Source organism: Bufo gargarizans, chromosome 6 (genome assembly GCF_014858855.1).
Source record: "Bufo gargarizans isolate SCDJY-AF-19 chromosome 6, ASM1485885v1, whole genome shotgun sequence".
Classification (NCBI taxonomy): Eukaryota; Metazoa; Chordata; class Amphibia; order Anura; family Bufonidae; genus Bufo; species Bufo gargarizans.
In genome coordinates, this window is record NC_058085.1 from 358,315,458 (window position 1) to 358,337,559 (window position 22,102).

At 45.9% G+C, this 22,102-nt stretch overlaps 1 protein-coding gene across 1 annotated transcript in view; it reads right to left on the minus strand.

The window, feature by feature from the left end:
* CPEB3 (cytoplasmic polyadenylation element binding protein 3) overlaps nucleotides 1–21,704 on the minus strand; it is a 116,563-nt gene extending 94,859 nt beyond the window's left edge. Inside the window, exon 1 of the mRNA XM_044297334.1 lies at nucleotides 21,598–21,704. The gene's annotated coding sequence lies outside the window, so the exon portion shown is untranslated. The remainder of the gene's footprint in view (nucleotides 1–21,597) is intronic.
* Between the last annotated feature and the right edge of the window lie 398 nt (nucleotides 21,705–22,102).

Here is a 22,102-nt window from a genome sequence, read left to right on the forward strand (position 1 = left end):
TCTTACAGTACCGGCAATGTGGATGAGATTTAAAGAAATCGCCTTCACATGCAGCGAAAAAAATCATTGGCGTAAAGTTTTAAATCTGCAGGATGTCCGCTCACGATGTGGACAGCGACTGTGGATTTCACCCTTTGGGATTCATAAAGTGAAATCTGCAAGCAAAAATCAGCTACAAAACCACAATGAAATTTCCACAGAAAAATTGCTGTGCGGCTGCACCCCAACATGCAAAATCCATTATGGGGTATCCCAGCGCCTACAGTGTCCATCACATGAGCTAGATCCCTATGAGGCCGTTTTCATACACTCAGGCCTCATTCATATTACTGTGTATTTTACATACGTGGAAAATCTGCCCGTGTTTCATCCGTGAAGAATCCGTGTTTGGTCCGTTTGTCATCCATATTACACAGACACCGTTTAGCTAAAAATTTATTTCCAAAGCATCTCCTACCAATGGTCCTTGTAAGGGCTCATGCAGAAGAGCGCGTGTGCCCGTGCTGCAGATAACGGTCTGCAAAGCACGGGTACCGGCTGAGTGCACGCCGTTTGTGGATACAGACCCATTGACTAGAATGGGTCCGCGATCCGCAAGATATGTTCTGCACCGCAAAAAAATAGAACATGTTCTATTTTTTTGTGGTGCGGAGGCATGGACCAAAATCCCACGGAAGCGCTTCGTAGTGCGGCTTCCGAACCATACCTCTGCTCTGTATCTTGCAGATTACGGACCCATTTAAGTCAATCCGTGATAGGGAGTGCACATGGCCGGTGCCTGTATATATCGGACCCGCTGTTTGTGGCCGTGTGCATGATCCCTAACCTATGACAGTAAATAGATGCCATCCGTGTTGTGTCAGTTATTTTTCACGGACCAAAGTAGTGCATGTCTCCATCATTGTTCCACTGGTGTGTGAAAATTAGGCCTCGTTCACATTTCAGTTTTTTCACAAAAGTGCACTATCCGCATTTTCCACGGACAGCAAACCTACCCATTGATTTTAATAGTGTTTGTTAACACATCATTGGTTTTCCACCAACCATAGGTCAGTGCAAAGATCATGGAGACATATACTACTTTGGTCCGTGGAGTCTATGTATCCGTGAAAAATAACTGACACAACACGGATGCGTTTTCTGTCAGTATTTCATGGACCATTGGTAGAATGGTGGAAGATGCTCTAGAAATTAATTTTCAGCCTAGCCGAGTCTGTGGAAAACGGATGATACATGGAGGGCAGAAAAATGGGCACAAGGATCAAACATGGATTTTTCACATCTTCACCAATGAAACACTGACAGATTTTTCACGGACGTCAAACGGAACCTAAATGTGAACAAGGCCTCAGTGTTTGATCTGTGAAGGCTCATGCACACGAACGTATGTATTTTGCGATCCGCAATACGAAACCTAGACGTTGACCCCTAATAGAACAGTCCTATCCTTGTCCGTAATGCGGACAATAATAGGACATGTTCTATTTTCTTGTGGAACGGAAATCCGGACATACATAAACTGAATGCACACGGAGTAACTTCAGTTTTTTCTGCGGACCCATTGAAATAAATGGTTCTGTATACGGTCCGCAAAAAAAAACGGAACGGACACGGAAAGAAAATATGTTTGTGTGCATTATGCCTGATTGCGAGCCAAAGGCAAGAGTGGAGCCTTCACAGAGATAAGGTATAAGGGCTTGTTCACACGACCGTTGCCCCTCCGTGCCCATGCTGTGAACCACAAATTGCGGTCCGCAATGCACGGGCACCGACCGTGGGCCAGCCGCATGCGGATCGCGGACCCATTCACTTGAATGGGTCCGCGATCCGTCCGTTTTGCAAAAAGATAGAGCAAGTTCTATCTTTTTGCGGTGCGGAGGAACGGAACCCCAGAAAGCACTCCGTAGTGTTTCCGTGGGGTTCCGTTCCGTGCTTCCGTTCCGCACCGCATCTCCGGATTTGCTGACCCATTCAAGTGAATGGGTCAGCATCCGTGATGCGGTATGCACACGGCTAGTGACCTGTAAATTGCAGACCCCCCCGTATGCGGCCCACAATACGGCAACGGTCGTGTGAACGAGCCCTAAGGGAAAGATCTGCACCTGTTCTTTATTTTGGACCCTCACTTGCTTTTGGCTCATTATAACTGATGGAAACCACTGATCAAACACTGACTGTGTGAAGCCTGCCATAGGGCTCATGCACACAACCGCATGTATTTCGAGGTCCGCAAAAAATACGTACGGCGTCCGTGTGCATTCCGTATTTTGCAGAACGGAACAGCCGGCCCCTAATAGAACAGTCCCATCTTTGTCCGTAATGCGGATAATAATAGGACATGTTCTATTATTTTGTGGAACTGAAATGCGGACATACAGAATGCACACGGGATAACTTCTGTGGTTTTTTTTGCGGACCCATTGAAATGAATGGTTCCGCAAACAGCCGCAAAAAAAAAAACTGAACAGACACGGAAAGAAAATACGTTTGTGTGCATGAGGCCTTAGCTGGGGGTCAGTAAGCCCACATAAAAAGACCAATGGTTTAAATGCATAAATGACAAGTTTTACTGAATCTTTTCCCATAAAACTATACATCAATCTGCTCAGCTCCTCCTGCTCTATAACATGCTGCCTGCAGATTGCCCTGCATTTCATGGTTATAGGTTCCCTTTAAAAATGCAGAAGGCCTGATAAGTGGAGAAAGATGCATTTTTCTGTAATAGAATATACTACAAAGTTTCCCTAACTCCCTTCTTAGAAACTTCATGCAGTGACATACTATCACTGATAAGGGACTGAGTATCGAGACCCCCACAATTAGGAAGTAATGCCATATACTTGCAACATGCCATTACTTCCTATAATGGGAAAAAACCTTAATCACTGTATAGTGAAAGCATCTGCTATTTTTTCAACTCCTCCCCATTTTCAAGATCTCTTCTTGCTGTCAGTAAAAAGAATGGGTAAATTCATACCTACTTAGTTTTCTGAGCGTTAGCTATAGCAGCTGATGTATCTCTCAAGCCTATCAGTCCTGATAGTTTATCACAATGTAAAGGCTCATGCTCACAAACATAAGGGCTCCGTGCCCATATTGCGGACTGCAAACAGTGGGTCTGCAATATACAGGCATTGGCTGTGTGCACTCCGTGCTGTGGACCCATTGACTTGAATGGGCCTGCGATCTGAAAGATGTCCTATCTTTTGCAGAGCGGAGGCATGGATCGGAAGCACACAGAAACACTACGAAGCGCTTTCTTGGGCTTTCAGGTACGTGCCTCTGCACTGCAAAAGATAAGACATGACCTATCTTTTGCCTTATCTTGCCAATGGCGGACCCATTCAAGTTAACAGGTCCAAATCCGCAGCACGGAGTGCATACTGTCCTTACGTTCATGGACATGAGCCCTAATCATGTAGTTTTTTTTTTTTTTATAAATATTTCTTTATTATTATTATACATAGCACATTAAAAATACAGTATCTGACCGTCCAACGGGTCGTTACAATGATCATTCAAGTTAACTTTTTACCCATACCACCCCCCCAACCCCCCCCCCCCGCTCCCAAGTGCATCGCTATTTATACAGACAGTACAAAATACTATATATAACAACAGTATATAGCTATATTTATCTTTCCTTTCCCCTTCTCCCACCCTCCCTCTTCCCCTTTACCAATAACCTTTTGTTACCATCGTCTCAAAAATAATCATCTATATATTAAATAGAAATTAGCACTTTTTATTTACAACCATCGGAGAAAGATGAAGAGAAAAGGAAAGGAAAAAACATTCCATTCTTATTCCCTACATACCCAAATATTTTTACTCTCCCATTTCCCACCCCCCACCCTCCTTAGGGGGGGGGGGGGGGAGACGTGTAGTACGAAAAAAAAAAAAAAATTTTTTTTTTTTTTTTATCTATCCAGCCCCTAAAGTAACCAGCTCTTCCATATTTCATCCATAGTTTTTCCTTTTCTACTGTGGCCCTCCATCACCCGTTCATCTTTAATCATGTCCTCTACTGCTTTTCTCCACTGCCGAACTGTTGGAGGGTCAACCCCTACCCATTTCTTGAGTATTAAGAGTCTAGCTTGAAATAGAACCTTACTAAGGACCATACTTATATCTCTATTCAAACCCAGATGTTCGGTTGCCCCCAGAATACACGACATCGGATCCTCTGATATTTGAACCTTCAAAATTCGATATATAGTATCTGTTATTTCTGTCCAATATCTAAACAATCTGGGGCATCTCCAGAAGCAATGCATTAAGTCCGCTCTCTCCCCCCCACATTTTACACAATCGTCCGAGGATCTAACGCCCATTCTTTTTAGTATCCATGGGGACCTATGCAACCTATGAACCAGAAAAAATTGTGAAATCTTGTGTGAACCCCTATTTGAGACTCGAGAATAGTTCTTTAATGCATCATTCCATTTTGCTTCCGTAAAAAATTCCAGTTCATTCTCCCATTTTTTCCTAGCTAATATTGTAACCCGTTTCTTTTTTTCCCCCCCATCAATATCTTATATCTTTTTGCCGTTATTCCTCTTCTTTCACCCAAGTTAGTAAATTTGTGTAATATCTCAGATCTTTCCATCTTATATTTATCCTCTTGCATAACTGACCTCAATGCATTCCTAAGCTGAAAGTATTTATATATGTCCTTATGCGGTATACCGAACTCTCTAACCATTGTATTAAAGTCTTTCAATTTACCCTGTTCGAATATCTGGTTTAAGTATTTTCATCCCATTTTTCTCCCAGTCGATGTACATCTTAATCCCCTGCAGTTCCTTAAGATTAATGTTTTTCCATATAGGTGTGTATTTCAGAAACCCTTTAATCTCTAGTGTTTTTTTAATCTCTACCCATATATATTCCATTAAATTTAAAACTCTATTTCCTGTGTTTTTTCCTAATCATGTAGTTAAGCATAGTGCAGCAACGTGAACAGAAAAACTGAATTCGAGCATTGTTGGATCCATGACATGATGGACATCAATGGCGTCCAATAGACCCAAAGTCAATGTGGTTCTTTCATAGTGGCCATAATGTTACATGCTGCATCAAATGTGATGGAACCTTCAACACAGATCTGGACAGACCCTAACAAAATCCTTGCCTCGACTGGATAAAAGTTGTTGCAACCCTTCAACCAGGGACTGCAATACGAAGCACAAATGCAGATCTTTCAAACAGTGAATCGGCGGGGGTGCCGGGAGTCGGACCACCACCAATCTGATACCGATGACCTGTCCTGAGGATAAGTCATCCATGTTGTTCTCCTGGAGAACCTCTTTAAAGTTGGGCATTCTGATAGCCCACAAAACAATACAGGTAAAGCAAGCATGCGTATTTCATGAGTACAATACAACTTCTACTGTGGTCGATCTTCTGGACGTTGAATGTTGTTCCAGTAGATCTGTGCGTTTCCAAAATTGCCTACCCCGTGTTAGGATTTTCAAACTATGGGTGTAAATTAGGATGTTCCCATTCACTCACAACGGAGATCTCCAAAATGAGGAAAAACGGAAATACAAAGTAAATTATTATAGTGCGTTCACGTATGTCTGCCGATCCCACATAATTTTTCTCTGGTGTGGGTACACTGGAGTGTTTATTTCAATCTGGCGTGACATGGGTATGTTCACACATTGCTTTTTAGCTGCAGATTTCAATGGGTTGCTAGTGCCGAAATCTGTGGCATAAACTGTACACTGGTTTAACGGCGAATTTGCACTGCATTGAATTATGCTTGACAAATAAAAAATAAAAAAGAATGACCGTGTTCATTCTGAGCGTGGTTCCCGCATGGAAAGATTGAATGGGGCCAAATCCATCCAAGAGTCAGCATGGAAATTCTGCTGCGGATTCTGCTGAAAGCTCATTTTCCAACATGCTTGTAGGCCGTGTGAACATAACCTAGAAGGTCTGGCACCGCGCCCAACTTGGGGCTATGGTGCACTGGAAATCCAAGCTGTTGTGTCCAGCTCAGGCATGAGACAACTGTCTGGACATAACTGCTACATGTGGCCCCAGCCTCAGAAAGTTGGAAAACTTGCATTGGAGTGATCATTAATTTCGTCCCATTCAATGAATTTGTAGAAAATATAAATAATCCCATACTCACCTATTTCTCCTGCACCATTCACAGCACCGGTCCTAGTCCATAGGTGACGTCGAGGCACATGGAGGCTGCGGCCTATCTTTGGGCGGCCCTCAGGGGTATGACTGAGGCCAGTTATAAGAAGCAGTGGTCACTTGCTATCAGGGGCGTAGCTAATGGCTCATGGGCCTTGGTGCTAGAGTTCAGCTTGGGGCCCCCCTTCCCTCAGTGCTTTGTGGCCAGAGGCAGGAAGCACAAGGCCTTCGTGCTGCCCGAGGCAAAAATTGAAGCGGCACCCCCTTGAGCCAGAGGTGTAACTTGACCAGCATGCACTTTCAATAATACTGGTGTGTTCTTATGCACCACAAGGGTCTTTGGGCCCCCTCAGGCTCCTGGGCCCGGTAGCGATTGCTACCTCTGCACCCCCTATAGCTACGCCCCTGCTTGCCATATAGCTCAATGTCACTGCCGCAGTATTGTAAGAAGATGGCGCTGGGAACAGCCAGTCAGAATATGGAGAGTTTTTCTTATTTTTATATAATTTCCTGGCATGGGGCAAAGTTTACTATAATGTTCGGGATGACATCTATGACCAGGTGGTCAGTGGTTAATCCGTGAAGGATCTGTGCTTGGTTCATGTGTCATCCGTATTCCACGTACACTGCTAGGCTGAAAAGGGATTTCCTACCCACCCTGATGCCAACGCTGACTTGCTTCTTATTTTACCATCTCCTGATCTCTCTCTTTACCTCTTACATCTGTCTCTTCAAGGAATTTAGGAATCCTCCTGAGCACCGCGGTTTTGAACAGACCCCCTAGGCCTTTTAGCCGCCGCAAACCATGACCATGCAGCTATTTTCTCCTCATTTCTCGGTACGAGATATTGTTGATATATTTTTATGTGTCTTCCTTTTGTGTTTCTGGATCCCCCCTTTTCACTCCCCAACTTGCGGGATGGTAAATTCTGCAGTGACATAGGTGATAACTTTATAGAAACATTCTAGCCAATTTACTGTCTACAAGAGACGTACTTTTCCCAAACTTTAGCACCCCCCCCCCACACCCCCCCAAATTTATTTCTGTATTTTCTAACCTTTTATACCGCTAACTCCCAAATGAAAACATATGTATTGGTAAGGCTGTCCCTTTCACTCACTCACTGTAGAGGACCCTGATCATTACTGGCACAATCCAGAATCCTTCCCCTCCACACCAGACCTTTTACTGTGTCACATACCCCCCGCCCCCTTTTGTTCAACCTTAAGGGGGTGAACACTCGCCAAATAGTGCACCCGGGACAGGGCATCTGCGTTTCCCCGTAACCAGCCTGCTCTGTGCTCCACCGTGAACTTGTAGTTCTGCAACGACAAAAAACATCTGGTGACCCGGGCGTTCATCTCTTTGGCCTGGCTCATCCACTTGAGAGGGGAGTGGTTGATCACCAGGCGGAACTTTCCCCCCAACAGATAGTAGCGAAGAGAATCGAGTGCCAATTTGATGGCCAGGCACTGTCTCTCCACTATACTAAACCTGGTCTTGGTTGGGGTGAGCTTGCGGCTCAGGAAAACAACAGGATGCTCCTCCCCGTTGATCTCCTCAGACAGTACAGCTCCAAGGCCTACTTCGGAGGCATCAGTCTGTACCACAAACTCCCTCTTAAAGTCGGGCGTCACCAAAACCGGTGACCCGCACAGGCCCGACTTCAAAGCGGAAAAAGCCTCTTCCACCGGATCATCCCAGCAAACCATCACTGACTTCTGTCCCTTCAAGAGCCCTGTCAATGGCGCCACTAAAGTAGCAAAGTGGGTAACAAACCTCATGTAATACCCCACCATCCCCAGGAACACTTTATTTGCCTGGTGGTGACCGATGGTGGCCAATTTCGTATCACCTCTATTCTTACTCATCTGGGGTTTGATGACTCCGCACCCAATGACATACCCTAGGTATCGTGTCCCCTCCAACCCTATAGCACATTTTTTTGGGTTAGCAGTTACCCAAGCCCTTCGGAGGGAGTCCACTATGGCCTGTACTTTTGCCTGGTGACTGTCCCAGTCGGTACTATAAACGACAATATCATCGAGGTAAGCCGAAGACAAAGCAGAATGTCCATTAACCGCTGGAATGTGGCTGAAGCGCCATGCAGGCCAAAGGGTAACATTTTATACTGATATAGCTCCTCAGGTATGATAAAGGCAGTTTTCTCTTTGTCAGCCTCAGTTGAGGGTACTTGCCAGTACCCTTTTGTGAGGTCCAAGAGAGAAAAATACCGTGCCTGCCCTAATCTCTCAATTAACTCATCCACCCGGGCATGGGATACGCATCAAATTTAGAGACCTCATTCAGTTTATGGAAATCGTTACAGAACCGTAACGTCCCATCCGGCTTGGGTATCAGAACTATTGGGCTGGCCCACTCACTCTTAGACTCCTCAATAACATCTAGCCGCAGCATCAGCTGCACTTCCTCTGAGATGGCATGTCGCCGAGCCTCGGACTATCGGTACGGCTTTAACCAGACTTTCTCCTGGGGCTCTGTGACAATGTCATGGTGGATTACGGAAGTATGTCCAGAGAGGTCAGATAACACATCTGTGTTCCGACTAACGAACTCCCTGGCCTCCTGAGCATGCTTAGAGGAAAGGCTGTCAGCAATACGTACTGCAGCCACTTCACCTGCAACAGAGGGGCCGGAATCCCTTCACCTAGACAAACCGTCCGTGGGCTGTTCTCAGTACAGGTCTCCCTAGCCTTCAAAGGCTTCAGTAAATTTACATGGTTGACCTGCTCCGGCTTCCGCCAACCTGGCTGGCCTACCTTGTAATTTACGTCACCTACTTTCTCTAGTATCTCGTAGAGCCCCTGCCACCTAGCCAGGAACTTACGGTCCACGGTCAGTACCAGAATCAAGACGCGATCACCTGGATTAAAGTTCTGGACCCAAGCCTATCGATTATAGACACGACTCCAAGCTCGCTGAGATGTCTTATGCTCCTTAACAGGTGGCAACACTGTCTCTATCCATTCTTGCATTTTGGTGACATATTCAATTACACTTTTATGTGGAGTGGGCTGTTGTTCCCACGCCTCCTTGGCTACGTCCAACAGTCCCCAGGGATGTCTGCCATATAGCAGTTCAAGAGGCGAAAACCCGGTAGAGGCATGGGGCACCTCGCGCACTGCGAACATTAGATAGGGCAGAAGGAGGTCCCATTCCCTCCCATCTTTGGACACAGCTCTTTTTAGCATATTTTTTAACGTTTAAATCGCTCCAGCAGACCGTCAGTTTGCGGATGGTAAACGGACATCCGTAACTGTTTTATGAGCAGCAATTTACACAGTTCCCTCATGACCTTCGACATGAAAGGTGTCCCCTGGTCTGTCAGAACCTCTTTACGTATTCTTACTCGGGAAAACATCTACATTAACTTCTTAGCTATGAGTTTGGCAGACGTTGGGGCTGAGGATATCCTGAACGGCAGGCATTGAAACTGGTAATAGTCAATTCTTCCCTTGTATTTGATCACAAATCTTAGATATTGTTGGTGCTGCTGATGTATGGGGATGTGGTAGTAAGCATCCTTTAAGTCTATGGTGCAAAGGAACGCACCTGGAGTTATTAGTGGCATTGTTGATCGCATTGATTTAATTTTGAATTAGTGATATACCACCCATTAGTTCAGGAATTTTAGGTTGATAATTGTCCTGATTGACCAGTCTGTTTTCTTTATGAAAAACAACTTTGAGTAGTGTCCTTTGAATTCTTGTGGGTGAGGCACCTGAATTATCGCCACCAGTTTTTGTACGTCTGCCAGAAGTTGACTCTGCAGAGAATCTGTCTAAAACTCAGTGATCTGAAAAATCTGGGGAGGAGGACAACTGAACTCTATTCTGAATCCCTGGCGGATAGAGTTTAGAATCCATTGGTTTTGTGTGATTTGCCCCCATCTCTGCCATAAGAAATGCAGTCTTCCCCCCACACTGGCCTGGCATAATTGTTTTCCTGTATTTGTATTTGGGTTGAAGAGAAATCCTCTTCCTCCCTTAGGGTAGCTCCATCTACCCTCTAGCCGTTGTGTTTTGGAATTGTCTAAAGGGTTTACAAAAGGGCTAAGGCTTCTTTGATTTTTCCTCTGGAAACCCTTTTTTCTTATATGCCATGCTCTACAGAATAGAATCCAGGACTGTTCCACATGGGTAGGAGCCAGTGAAGGGGATTGCACATAATCTATTCTTGGAAGCTATATTCCCATGCCATGATTTAAGCCGGAGCGCCCGTCTTGCGGTATTTGTTAGTGACCCATTCCTTGCAGTAAACCGGATGGATTCTGCTGAGACATCTGCCATGAAAGTAGTAGCCATCTTTAATAATGGTAGTGACTCCAAAATTTCTTCCCTGGATGTTTTTAGCTTGAGATGATTTTCCAGTTGTTCGAGCCACAGAAACATCGCCCTGGCCACAGGTGTGGCTGCAATATTTGTGTTAATGGACCCAGCCGAAGAGTCCCATGCTTTTTTTAATAAGCCGTATATTTTTCGATCCATCGGATCCTTCAACTGGGATGAATCTTCAAATGGAATTGTGGTTTTCTTTGCCACTTGAATATCGACTTTAGGGATCTCTTCCCATAATTTTGTCTCTTCCAGGTCAAATAGCAGTCTGCTTTTAAATTCCGGTTGAACATATAGTTTCTTTTCTGCTTCCTCCCATTCGTGTTGTATTATTTCTTTTAGATTTGAGTTCACTGGAAAAAGCCTCTTCTTTTTTGCTCTCAGGCCCCTAAACATTTAATCTTGAATGGCTCCTCCTCCTCGATTGCCATCGTCTGCCTTATTGCTGTTAGGAGGGGATCTAAGTCTTCTTCAGAAAAGAAGTATCTTCCTGGTTCATCCGAGAGAGAGGAAGGGGATGTTATTCTTCCATCTCTTCAGAGTAGTATAAGCCATCATCCTCAGAATCAGAGTCCATCTGAACCCTGAGTCGTTTGGAGGGTGGTGGAGAGGGGACTGGAGTAGGGACTTGGTTTAATCCTGCCGCATGGACTTCTTCTCTTATTATAGCTCTTAATTTTGACATAAAGGAAGGTGGTTCCTCTTTAAGAATTTTAGATAAGCAGTCCGGACATAGAGGTTTCTTATACGACTCCAGTAGTTTTGGACATGTCACACATTTTTTAGCTTTCTTTTTTGACCCCCCATGGGACTTGTGTCCTGTCTCTTTCTCAGCCTAAGGTGGAAGAGAGAGAGAGCGCTAGGTTCATATATAACTCTCTATAACTTCGGACAAAACAGGGCAGGGAGTGTAACTTACATGACCCTGGACGGGGGAGTCTGTACCAGCCTCCTGCTTTCCAGACATCTGGACCTCCATGATGCACAACTGAACACTCAGCCATCATCTTTTAAATGGACTTACCCCATTTTGGTCCGTCCCCCTGCCGCAGCGCAACTCCGCCTCCTCTTCCTGGGGGACCCATTCCAAGGAAGAGTCAACCCCCATGCAAGGCCTCCGATTACAGAGGCCTCCATCATGCGATGTGCGCCGCCATCTTCTTCCGGCTCACGCAAACGCGCACCTCCAGTCACGTGGTCCAGAGCTCCCAAAGCAGGAGAAGCGGCATCGGCGTCCCCGATACCACAGCGATTTACATGAGGCTTACATGACCCCGACCGGGGCTTGAAGAAGTTGTCCAGGAATGGTCCCAGACCCCAGGTTTTCGGGGGAGAGCTAGGGGACCCCTTCCCAGAGGGGTACTAGCTTAGACTACTAAAGGCTGAGAGGAGAGGCATAAACCCCCCCAACCCAGCCTCAGCCTTTTCCTAACATATCTTCTTTCTTCATCCCTTAGCAGGTCCCCGTAGGGACAGGAAGAACACTGGAGAGTGGAGGTGGGAGGGGCCTTTTAATCTCTCTCGCTCCCTACAGATACCAATAGGACATCCTCCAGTGGGTGCTGTCATGGAGGGACGTCCTGGAAAGAATTCTTTAGGGGGTTAGGGACAACATATTAAAAGTTAGTGTAAAAGTTTGGTTACTCTTTAAATCTCCCCCCTACCCCATACCAGATTCACTACCATTGGTGCCCTCAAAAGTCTGAAATGTCCAGGCAGCTTTTTGGCACTACATTATAAAAAGATTTCCTCTGCTCTCAAACCTTACTTAGCTAAATGTTTTCGATTCACCAGGAATCCCTTCAAGTGGCCATTTCAATGATTCCCAAACCCGAAAAAGCATCCTCTTGATAAAGCCAATTACCGCAAACTTTTAGCCACTTGCCTCAATACCACTTTATTTTCCTTGACAGTCAAGGATCAAGTGGGCTTTGCCTCAAAAAGACAGGCTCCAGATAATATTAGATGCGTGACCCATCTTATCCATGTCTGCAATGTTAGGGACATGTCGACCACGCTGTTATCCCTGGACATTTATAAAGCCTTTGACACTTTGTCGCGATCCTACTTGTTTTCTGTGTTAAGTTCCTGGGGTTTCCCCTTAGCGTTTATTGCATAGCTTTAAGTGCTTTATGCTAAAGCTTTCATCCGTTATAAGGTCTTTATTCTGAGCTATTTCCTATAAAGCAGGGCTCGCGGCAGTGATGCCCTCTGTCCCCTTTACTGTTTATAATAGCACTAGAACCCCTAGCGATCCGTATTAGTAACAATCCTAACATTAAAGTCGTGGAACTTGAGCCCATAGACCATAAAATGTGTACGTTTGCGGATGACATTCTTATACAGTTATCATCTCCTCATACCTCCCTCCCAAACTTGCTCTTCAATTGTCCAGGTTTGGGGCAATCTCTGGACTATCAATAGTGCGAAATCAAAAGCCTTCAATCTTTTGCTTCCGCCATCAGAGGTTTCACAACTTCGTTCAAAGTTCACTCATCAATAGTCATCTGGAGCCTGGAGTACCTAGGGCAGGGATAAGCAACCTCCGGCACTCTAGCTGTTCTGAAACTCAGAGAATCCTCCTGTCACTTCTGGGGGGGAGAGGACACAAGAACAGCCAAGTACGTGTGCATGACAGGAGTTGGAGTCTCATAGCAGCTGGAATGCCGAAAGTTGCCGATTCCTGACCTAGAGGTTCGCCTAACGGCCTCCTATAATGCAGTCTACTTACATAAGTACTCAATTCTCTAGGTAGCTATGCAAGAGATACAATACAGTAGTATTTCACCAATATCTATTTCTATCCAGGACAGCCCACATGGTGGCGGGCTACCCCCTAACTGCTTCAGGGGTTTCCAATCATTAGGTGACACGCTACATATATTGTGGGCCTGCCCCAGGGAAAAAAAACTTTGCATTAGAGTCTACTGTTCCATCAACTCGGTAGCAGGTTATAATATCAAGAAGGACTTCTAAGAGGCTTTACTTAAAAAGCAAATCCCAAGAGTCCCTCCAAACCCACGAAGACTGATAGACAATTGCGGTGTCCTATTGGGTTTACATCACCTAATTTTCAGGCAGATTTTTAGGGACAAAAGTTCCTACAAATGCTTATTCCTTAAAATCTGCCCATCTAAAGGTGCAGCCGATCACCCGATGAACAAGTAAGGCCTATTGCACACGAACGTGTGCCCTCCGTGGCCATATTGCGGACTGCATTTGCGGATCCGCAATACAAGGGCACAGTTCTGTGTGCATTCCTCATCACGGATGCGGACTCATTCACTTCAATGGGTCCGCAAATCCGGAGATGCGGAACGGAAGCAAGGATTGCAACCCTACGGAAGCACTATGGAGTGCTTCCGTGGGGTTTCGTCCTGCACTTCCGTTTCGCAAAAAGATAGGACATGTTCTATCTTTTTGCAGACCCATTAAATTGAATGGGTCCGCGATCCGCTACGGCTGCCCCACGGTGGGTGTTCGTGCATTGCGGGCCGCAGCATGGCCACGGGGCGCACACGTTCGTGCCTAAAACGCTGATTCATCAGGTGAAACAGTCGTTCCTGCAGGCACCTAAATTATTGCTTCTGGAGAGCAGATCATGCCGTCTAAATTGCGATCTTCTGGCCAGAAACAGTGCAGCTGTGAGGACGAACGCTTCACCCCCACTAAACGAGCAGCCAGTTGTCAGGAAGGAATGCTTTCGTCCCGATAATCGGCTTCTCCAATCTCTGCAGAGAGTGTAAACGTTTTAGAAGTTAATCATATAGAAGTCTAGTCTACGTTTAACAACAAATTAACTTCCCTTATAGCAGACCATTATAACTGGTTCTTGGAGGTCTGGAGCCCTTGGACAGAGTACTCTTTCACAGATCGCCACAGCAGGACCCTGCTCTCTATCCAAGAGTCCATCTAACTTTGCTGATAAACAACTATTCTACACCCACCACCCTGCGAGAGGCCCTTCCCTACCCCCCCAGTTTGTCCAAAGTCTGTCTACCATGTTTATTTTATCACGTTAAAGGGGTTGTCTTATCTGAGACACTGTTGGCATATCACTAGGATATTCCACCTGTGTTAGTTAAGTTCAGGTCCCACCTCTCCCACTTTTATGGGGATTGTGAAAATAACTGAGCAAGAGTGCTCTGCTGTTTTTGGAAGTTCAACAGAAATGACCGTAGAGTGCACTGCGCAAGCGCGCCCACCGTTCCTTTCATTTCCATGGGACTGCCATAGGTAACCAAGCCAGCTGCTCTCCGCTCACTTAGGTGGTCCCATTCTGGAGATTGGTGCACGTCCCAGAGGTGGGACCCACATCTATCTGATGTTGGTGGCATATCCTAGCGATATGCCACCGTCTCAGATGAGACAACCCCTTTAAATGATTTAGGAGCCATATTCTACATTTATTCTGTACCGAAATGTAGTTCAAGAAATCCAGCTCCACTTCGGTAAAGGAAAAATATTTTTTGCTTGCGGTAAAAATCACATCCAGTTACAGTTACAAAGTTGTTGTCTACGCGTTTCGGGCTACTGAAGACAACTCACGCCCTTACTCATGTCATGAGTAAGGGCGTGAATTGTCTTCAGTAGCCCGAAACGCATAGACAACGACTTTGTAACTGTAACTGGAAGTGATTTTACCGCAAGCAAAATGAATTTTTCCTTTACCGAAGTGGAGCTGGATTTCTTGAACTACATTGCAATACGTTACCCGGGCCTGACACGGGTCCTCCGTGCTCACAAGAGAAGGTGGGGCAGGTGAGAGCTGCTGAACTTTCCTTTCTTCTATATTTATTCTGTACCGTACAGTTTATTTACGGTTTCATCAATGCTCACCTATTTTTTGCTCTAATTTAACAAAACAAAAAGCCATAATAAAGATTTTTGTAAAAAAAAGGATCATCTCCTACCAATGTTCCGTGAAACCCACTGACAGAACAGAGACGCCATCCATGTTGTATCAGCTGTTTTTACGGACCCGCAGACTTCAATGGGCGTGTTTGGTCCACATCAAAGACCAAAAAAAAAAGCAAGCACGTTTCATTGGTTTTTCCACTGACCACACAAGAAAATCTGTGGAGAACATGGACAGCACACGTCCGTGATTCGCTGACGTGTAAAAGAGGCCTTAAAAGGGTTTTGGAGACTTTAATACTGAATTGAACGGTGTAGGAATTACAACAGTTTGCATATGTTTGGAACATTCTAAAAAAAGAAGGCATGCACCGGTGAGCTCAGCAACACCAAAAGACCCTGAAGACCCCGGAAAACAACTGTGGTGGATGACCGAATAATTCTTTCCCTGGTGAAGAAAACACCCTTCACAACAGTTGGCCAGATCAAGAACACTCTTCAGGAGGTAGGTGTATGTGTGTCAAAGTCAACAATCAAGAGAAGACTTCACCAGAGTGAATTCTGAGGGTTCACCACAAGATGTAAACCATTGGTGAGCCTCAAAAACAGGAAGGCCAGATTAGAGTTTGTCAAACGACATCTAAAAAAGCCTTCACAGTTCTGGAACAACATCCTATGGACAGATGAGACCAAGATCAACTTGTACCAGAGTGATGGGAAGAGAAGAGTATGGAGAAGGAAAGGAACTGCTCATGATCCTAAGCATACCACCTCATTGGTGAAGCATGGTGGAGGTAGTGTCATGGCGTGGGCATGTATGGCTGCCAATGGAACTGGTTCTCTTGTATTTATTGATGATGTGACTGCTGACAAAAGCAGCAGGATGAATTCTGAAGTGTTTTGGGCAATATTATCTGCTCATATTCAGCCAAATGCTTCAGAACTCATTGGATGGCGCTTCACAGTGCAGATAGACAATGACCCAAAGCATACTGCAAAAGCAACCAAAGAGTTTTTTAAGGGAAAGAAGTGGAATGTTATGCAATGGCCAAGTCAATCGCCGGACCTGAATCCGATTGAGCATGCATTTCACTTGCTGAAGACAAAACTGAAGGGAAAATGCCCCAAGAACAAGCAGGAACTGAAGACAGTTGCAGTAGGCAGAGCATCACCAGGGATGAAACCCAGCGTCTGGTGATGTCTATGCGTTCCAGACTTCAGGCTGTAATTGACTGCAAAGGATTTGCAACCAAGTATTAAAAAGTGAAAGTTTGATTTATGATTATTATTCTGTTCCATTACTTTTGGTCCCTTAACAAGTGGGAGGCACATATGCAAAGTGTTGTAATTCCTACACCGTTCACCTGATTTGGATGTAAATTCCCTCAAATTTAAGCTGACAGTCTGCAGGTAAAGCACATCTTGTTCGTTTTATTTCAAATCCATTGTGGTGGTGTATAGAGCCAAAAATGTAAAAATTGTGTTGCTGTCCCAATATTTATGGACCTGACTGTAAGTCATCAGTATCTGATCGTTGGGGGTCCAACACCTGGGGGCCCCCACCGATCTGCTGTTTTGCTCTTGCAAGTGCCGCAGCGCACCAATCACAGCGCCATACATTGTATAGCGGTTGTGCTTGGTATCACAGCTCAGCCTCATTCACTTCTATGGGGCTTAGCTGCGCCTTGGCCAGTGATGGCTAACCTCCGGCACTCCAGCTGCAGTAAAACTACAACTCCGAAGATGCCTCCCTTGTTTGGCTGTTCTCAGAACTCCATAGAAATGAATGTCGTAGTTTCAGCACAGCTGGAGTGCCGGAGGTTAACCATCACTGGCCTAGGCCATGTGACCGATAAACGTGACGTCCTGTGGCCTAGGCAAAGCTGTAAGTAGGCCGCGGCGCTACTGTGAGCACCGCTGCCTTCTCAAACAGCTAATCAGCAGGGGTCCACGGTGTTGGACACCCACCTTCCAGCGGATAGGTCATCAGTATGTAAGTCTCAGAAAACCCCTTTAACACACCAATTATTTACATATAATAAAATATGTTAAAGAAAAAAGAAGAAGTGAAATTGTTCCCTTGGCAAGGATCAGTATGGGCACCAGCACTACGTGCCCGCGCCACCTCTGCGGATGTGTGTGAATCTGCAGAACGAGGTGTTATTGCTTCGGCTCGGTCCTCTGGGTACGCAGAGAGATACAGCGGCGAGGATGAGCCTGTGTGATCACGGGGCTGCAGCACAGCACTGCAGCACTCCCACTGCTGGCACAGTACACACCGTACCCGGAGGCCCCGCAAGTGCACCATGACAAAGTCCTGCCTGATGAACTCCGACATATTTTTCGAGTTTTGCTATCCATTTAACCTTTGAAATGCCCCTAGCAGATAGGCTGGAGAATGCTTTATCACCCCGTGTGAAATATGTGACAGTGACACATGACATCCAGCAGTGTTTATGCACCGGCATGTACTCGCCGCACCTTTCCAGGGATTAAAGGGAGGGAGGGTTTCGGAGCACGATGTGTTTGTTTGCACCGATGTCATCTCAGCACAGACAGAATACATAAACCGGGAGGAATAGAAACTGCATCTACAAGCGATACAGACCCCGGAAGTACAGACAGTATACGGGCGTCTGACTGGCTATGGCGCTCGCCGCTTCATCGTTTTCACATGCACAGTGGCTACTCCATAGAAAATGGTGTCCCTGACACTACAGAATAGGACTACGCTGGGATTTCACAGGAAATACACGCCAAAATAGTGTGGAAAATGTGTAAAACCCCAATCAGATTTGGTAACCCCCATCACCCACGTGTACGACACTGTAAATCTGTGTCAATTCCACCATATCTGAAAGCGGCGTGCCCCCTCGAGTGCTATAGCACAGCGTTATTCCCCTATAGGCTACCGACACACACAACGGAATACGTGCGTTTTTTCTGCGCGGATTCTCGTGTGGAAAAAGTGCAGCGTAATACAGGACAGAAGTTGCAGATTTGACTAATCTCACGTCCACTTTGCTTTTTATTTCCGAGTGGAAAATGACCTGTTGTGTGGATTTTTAAATCCGCAGGATGTCAATTGCTCGTGCGATCCGCACCTTCTGTACTGCGGCCTCCCCAAAGACTTCAATGGGGGTGTTATCAAAACAGCATTATGCATTAAAAAAAAAAAACGCACCAAAACCGTGAGAAATAATACTGATTTATGTGTGGTTTGTTACGGATTTCATGCAGATTTTTTGCATACAAATCTGCGCTGTGTGGGTACCCTTAGGCCGCCTGCACACGTTGTGGAATACGTGCGTTTTTTTCTGCGAGGACTCCTGTGCAGAAAAAAAACGCAGCGTATTACAGTACCAGCAAAGTGTGTGAGATTTCACAAATCTCATGTGGACTTCTAGATTTCTTTCTGTGCGGAAATTGACCCGCCGTGCAGATTTCTAAATTTGCAGCATGTCAATAGTTTTTTCTGCTTTAGGGCTCATGCACATGACTGCGCAGTGTTTCGCAGGCCGCAAATTGCAAATCCACTAAATACGGATGTCGGCCGCGTGCGTTCCTCAATTTGGAGAATGGAACGGGCCACCCATGATAGAAATGACTATTCTTGTCCGCAAAACGTAAAAAAAAGTTGGGGGCAGGGCCATGGAATGGAGCAACGGATGCGGACAGCAAGCAGAGTGTTGTCCACATCTTTTGCGGCCCCATTGAAGTGAATGCGGACCCAAACAACGGTCGTGTGCATGAGCCCTAAGCTGCGGATTTCACCCTTTTCAATGGAAGGTTGAGCTCTGCGGAAAACCCCACATTTAATCTGTCGCAAAGCTCGTTAAAAAAGGGGAATTGCGACTATTTTACGACTAAAATAGTCGCAAGTCCCTTAGTAAATGTACCCCAATGAATGGATCCTAAGGCCTCATGCACACGACCCATGTGTTTTGCGGTCCGCAAATTGCGGATCTGCAAAACACGGATGGCGTCCGTGTGCATTCCGCAATTTGCGAAACGGCGCAGACAGCCATTAATATAACTGCCTATTAGGACAGGTTATATTTTTTTTGCGGACCACGGAACGCAGCAACGGATGCGGACAGCACACGGAGTGCTGTCCACATCTTTTGCGGCCCCATTGAAGTGAATGGGTCCGCATCCAAGCCGGCTCAAATGCGGACCAAAATAACGGTTGCGTGCATGAGGCCTAAGTAACAAAAACGCTTGTGTGCCCTGCAGATGCAAAAAACACCTCTAAAAACTATGGGGGGAGATTTATCAAGACGGGCGCCTTGTGCACCGGTCTCGAGATCTCTTACTGGCCTCTTCAAAGGTTAGGCGCATCCTCCGGCAGTCCGTGCTCCTGAAGAGAACTCTACGGCCGCTCAGAGCTGCCGTAGATCTCTGCACCAATAGACTGTCGGACGTAAAGATAAGTTTGTCTCTGCAGCTGGCGACGGCCCCTTTCATTTTGGAAAAGCGTTGAGAACAGCGTAAAAAAGGCACTAGTGACTATGGGGGGCATTTACTATACTGAAATACGCCTAAATTAGGCCTAGTTCAGGTGCAGATGGCAGGTTAATTGGTAGTTGCGCCGCTATCTTGCGTCTTTGCCCCGCTCACACCGGGTCTAAAACTGTGGGTGTGGCATGGGCGAGGAAGGGTCGTCTCATTCATCATTCTCTACGCCTGTTTTAGACGTATAAAATGGTCTAAACGTAAGACAGCTGGGAAGCTGTCTTACATTTAGAACTGGCACTGAATGCGCCAAAGTTATGGAGAGGGCGATGCCTCTTCATAACTTTGGCGGGCCCACCGCCAGCTATGGGGCTCTATTAAGACTGGCGTCTATATATTTTTTTTTTTTAAGTTGCAAGCCCATTTGTGGCTTTTTAACGCTACTTTTCGGCCGCAAGGAAATAATAAATCTCCCCCTAGGTGTGAATCCAGCCTGAAGGTCAGTTTTTTTTTTTTTTCCTTCGTCGCGTGAACGATAACCATATCCTTGCATTATTCCTCGCGGTCATTTTGCTCCACTGCATGAGAAGTTCATGGCACAAATTTGTCCGCAACCGGAAACTGCGCCAGTAAAAAGAAATAGGGGGAAGATATTCTTATGGCAAAAAAAAATAAAAAATAAATCAACATTTAAGTTATTTTTAAACACATCCGCAATCGTGGCGCGCCATATATCGTTTCGGAGCTCTTAAAGGGGAACAGACATATAGACATCTACGTTACTAGTAGTTTTGAACAAACTTGTGTTTTAAGTTCAGCGTCTAAAGTTCGGGTTCGGGTTATCGAAGAATCGCGTTATGGATTCTAAATTCCGTTATGGTCCATAGTAGCGGAATCCATAACGCGATTGTTCGATAACCCGAACTTTAGACGCCGAACTTAAAACACAAGTTCGCTCAACACTAGTTACTACTAGAGATGAGCGAACTTCTGTTTTAAGTTCGGCGTCTAAAGTTCGGGGGCGGGTTAGCGGAGAATCCCGATCTGGAACCGGATATGGATTCCGACTTCCGTTGTGGTCCGTGGTAGCGGAATCAATAATGGCCGATTATTGATTCCGCTACCACGGACCACAACGGAAGTCGGAATCCATATCCGGTTCCAGATCGGGATTCTCCGCTAACCCGCCCCCGAACTTTAGACGCCGAACTTAAAACAGAAGTTCGCTCATCTCTAGTTACTACTAATTATGTCAACTGCAGATTTTTGCAGCCATTAAAAGAAAACCTTTGGTAAAGCGTTTTTTCTGCATGTCTCATATGGGATCAGATCCCGTTTCCGAGCGCGTACATTATTCTCGGCGATGATGAAAACGTTATTAATTGGGTTTTTTTACCGCAAGGCAGACGACCGTATGAACCATTGGAACGTTTGGCATTATTTTAGCGCCCTGGCCATTACAATCACCACTGTTGGGATCGTTAATGATCGCCGTCACGCCTGTGGCCAGGATAACTAATCAATTACTAATCAGCCGCTGAATTATCGACCAGAACCAATGTGCCTTTCTCCTCAAGGTCAACCCATCTTTCCTCCACAGGATCTCACACAACCTCTGGCAACTTTGACCCGGTCCACAGCCCCCTGCATGCCCCCATGTACTTATCACATGCAGCCTGCTGCAGATGCTCCTCACTAATCACCCTCCAAATAATGCAGTTTGATTAGTAAATGAATAATGACTGCAGGTGGGGTGCGAGGATCGGATAGGATTACCTTATTTGCGATCACTTGGTAACAGATCGATGATCAATTCCTGGTGTCCTTCTTTCGCTTTGCTTATAAAGCTGGCGAGCGACCCGATCGCCAAGAGCACTTTGACAACTGGGAGCTTAGTGCGCAGGCGCCCGCTCTGGATCACGGGAGATGTAGTTCTTCCGAGCGGAGGCGCATGATAGCTGGGCTGGGAGTGTGTAGTTTTCCAGAACTGCAGTGTCAGTAGCCGTGAGCCTGCCTCCCTCCTGTCAGATGACATACACTGCGCAACCACACAGGCATGCCAAGCCGCCTCCGTCACAGTGCATGCTGCTGTGAGGTCATCAGCGCCCTGCCAGGTCGTCAAGACTGGTGCGGGCGGCAGCCAATCACATCGCTTCTATCATTCTGTAACCTGCACTCGGAAAATGAAAGCTGGATTTCTATTGGTTGCTATAGGCAACCCCTTCCCCTGGGTATTAGGGCTCGTGCACACGACTGTATGTATTTAGTGGTCCGCAAAAAA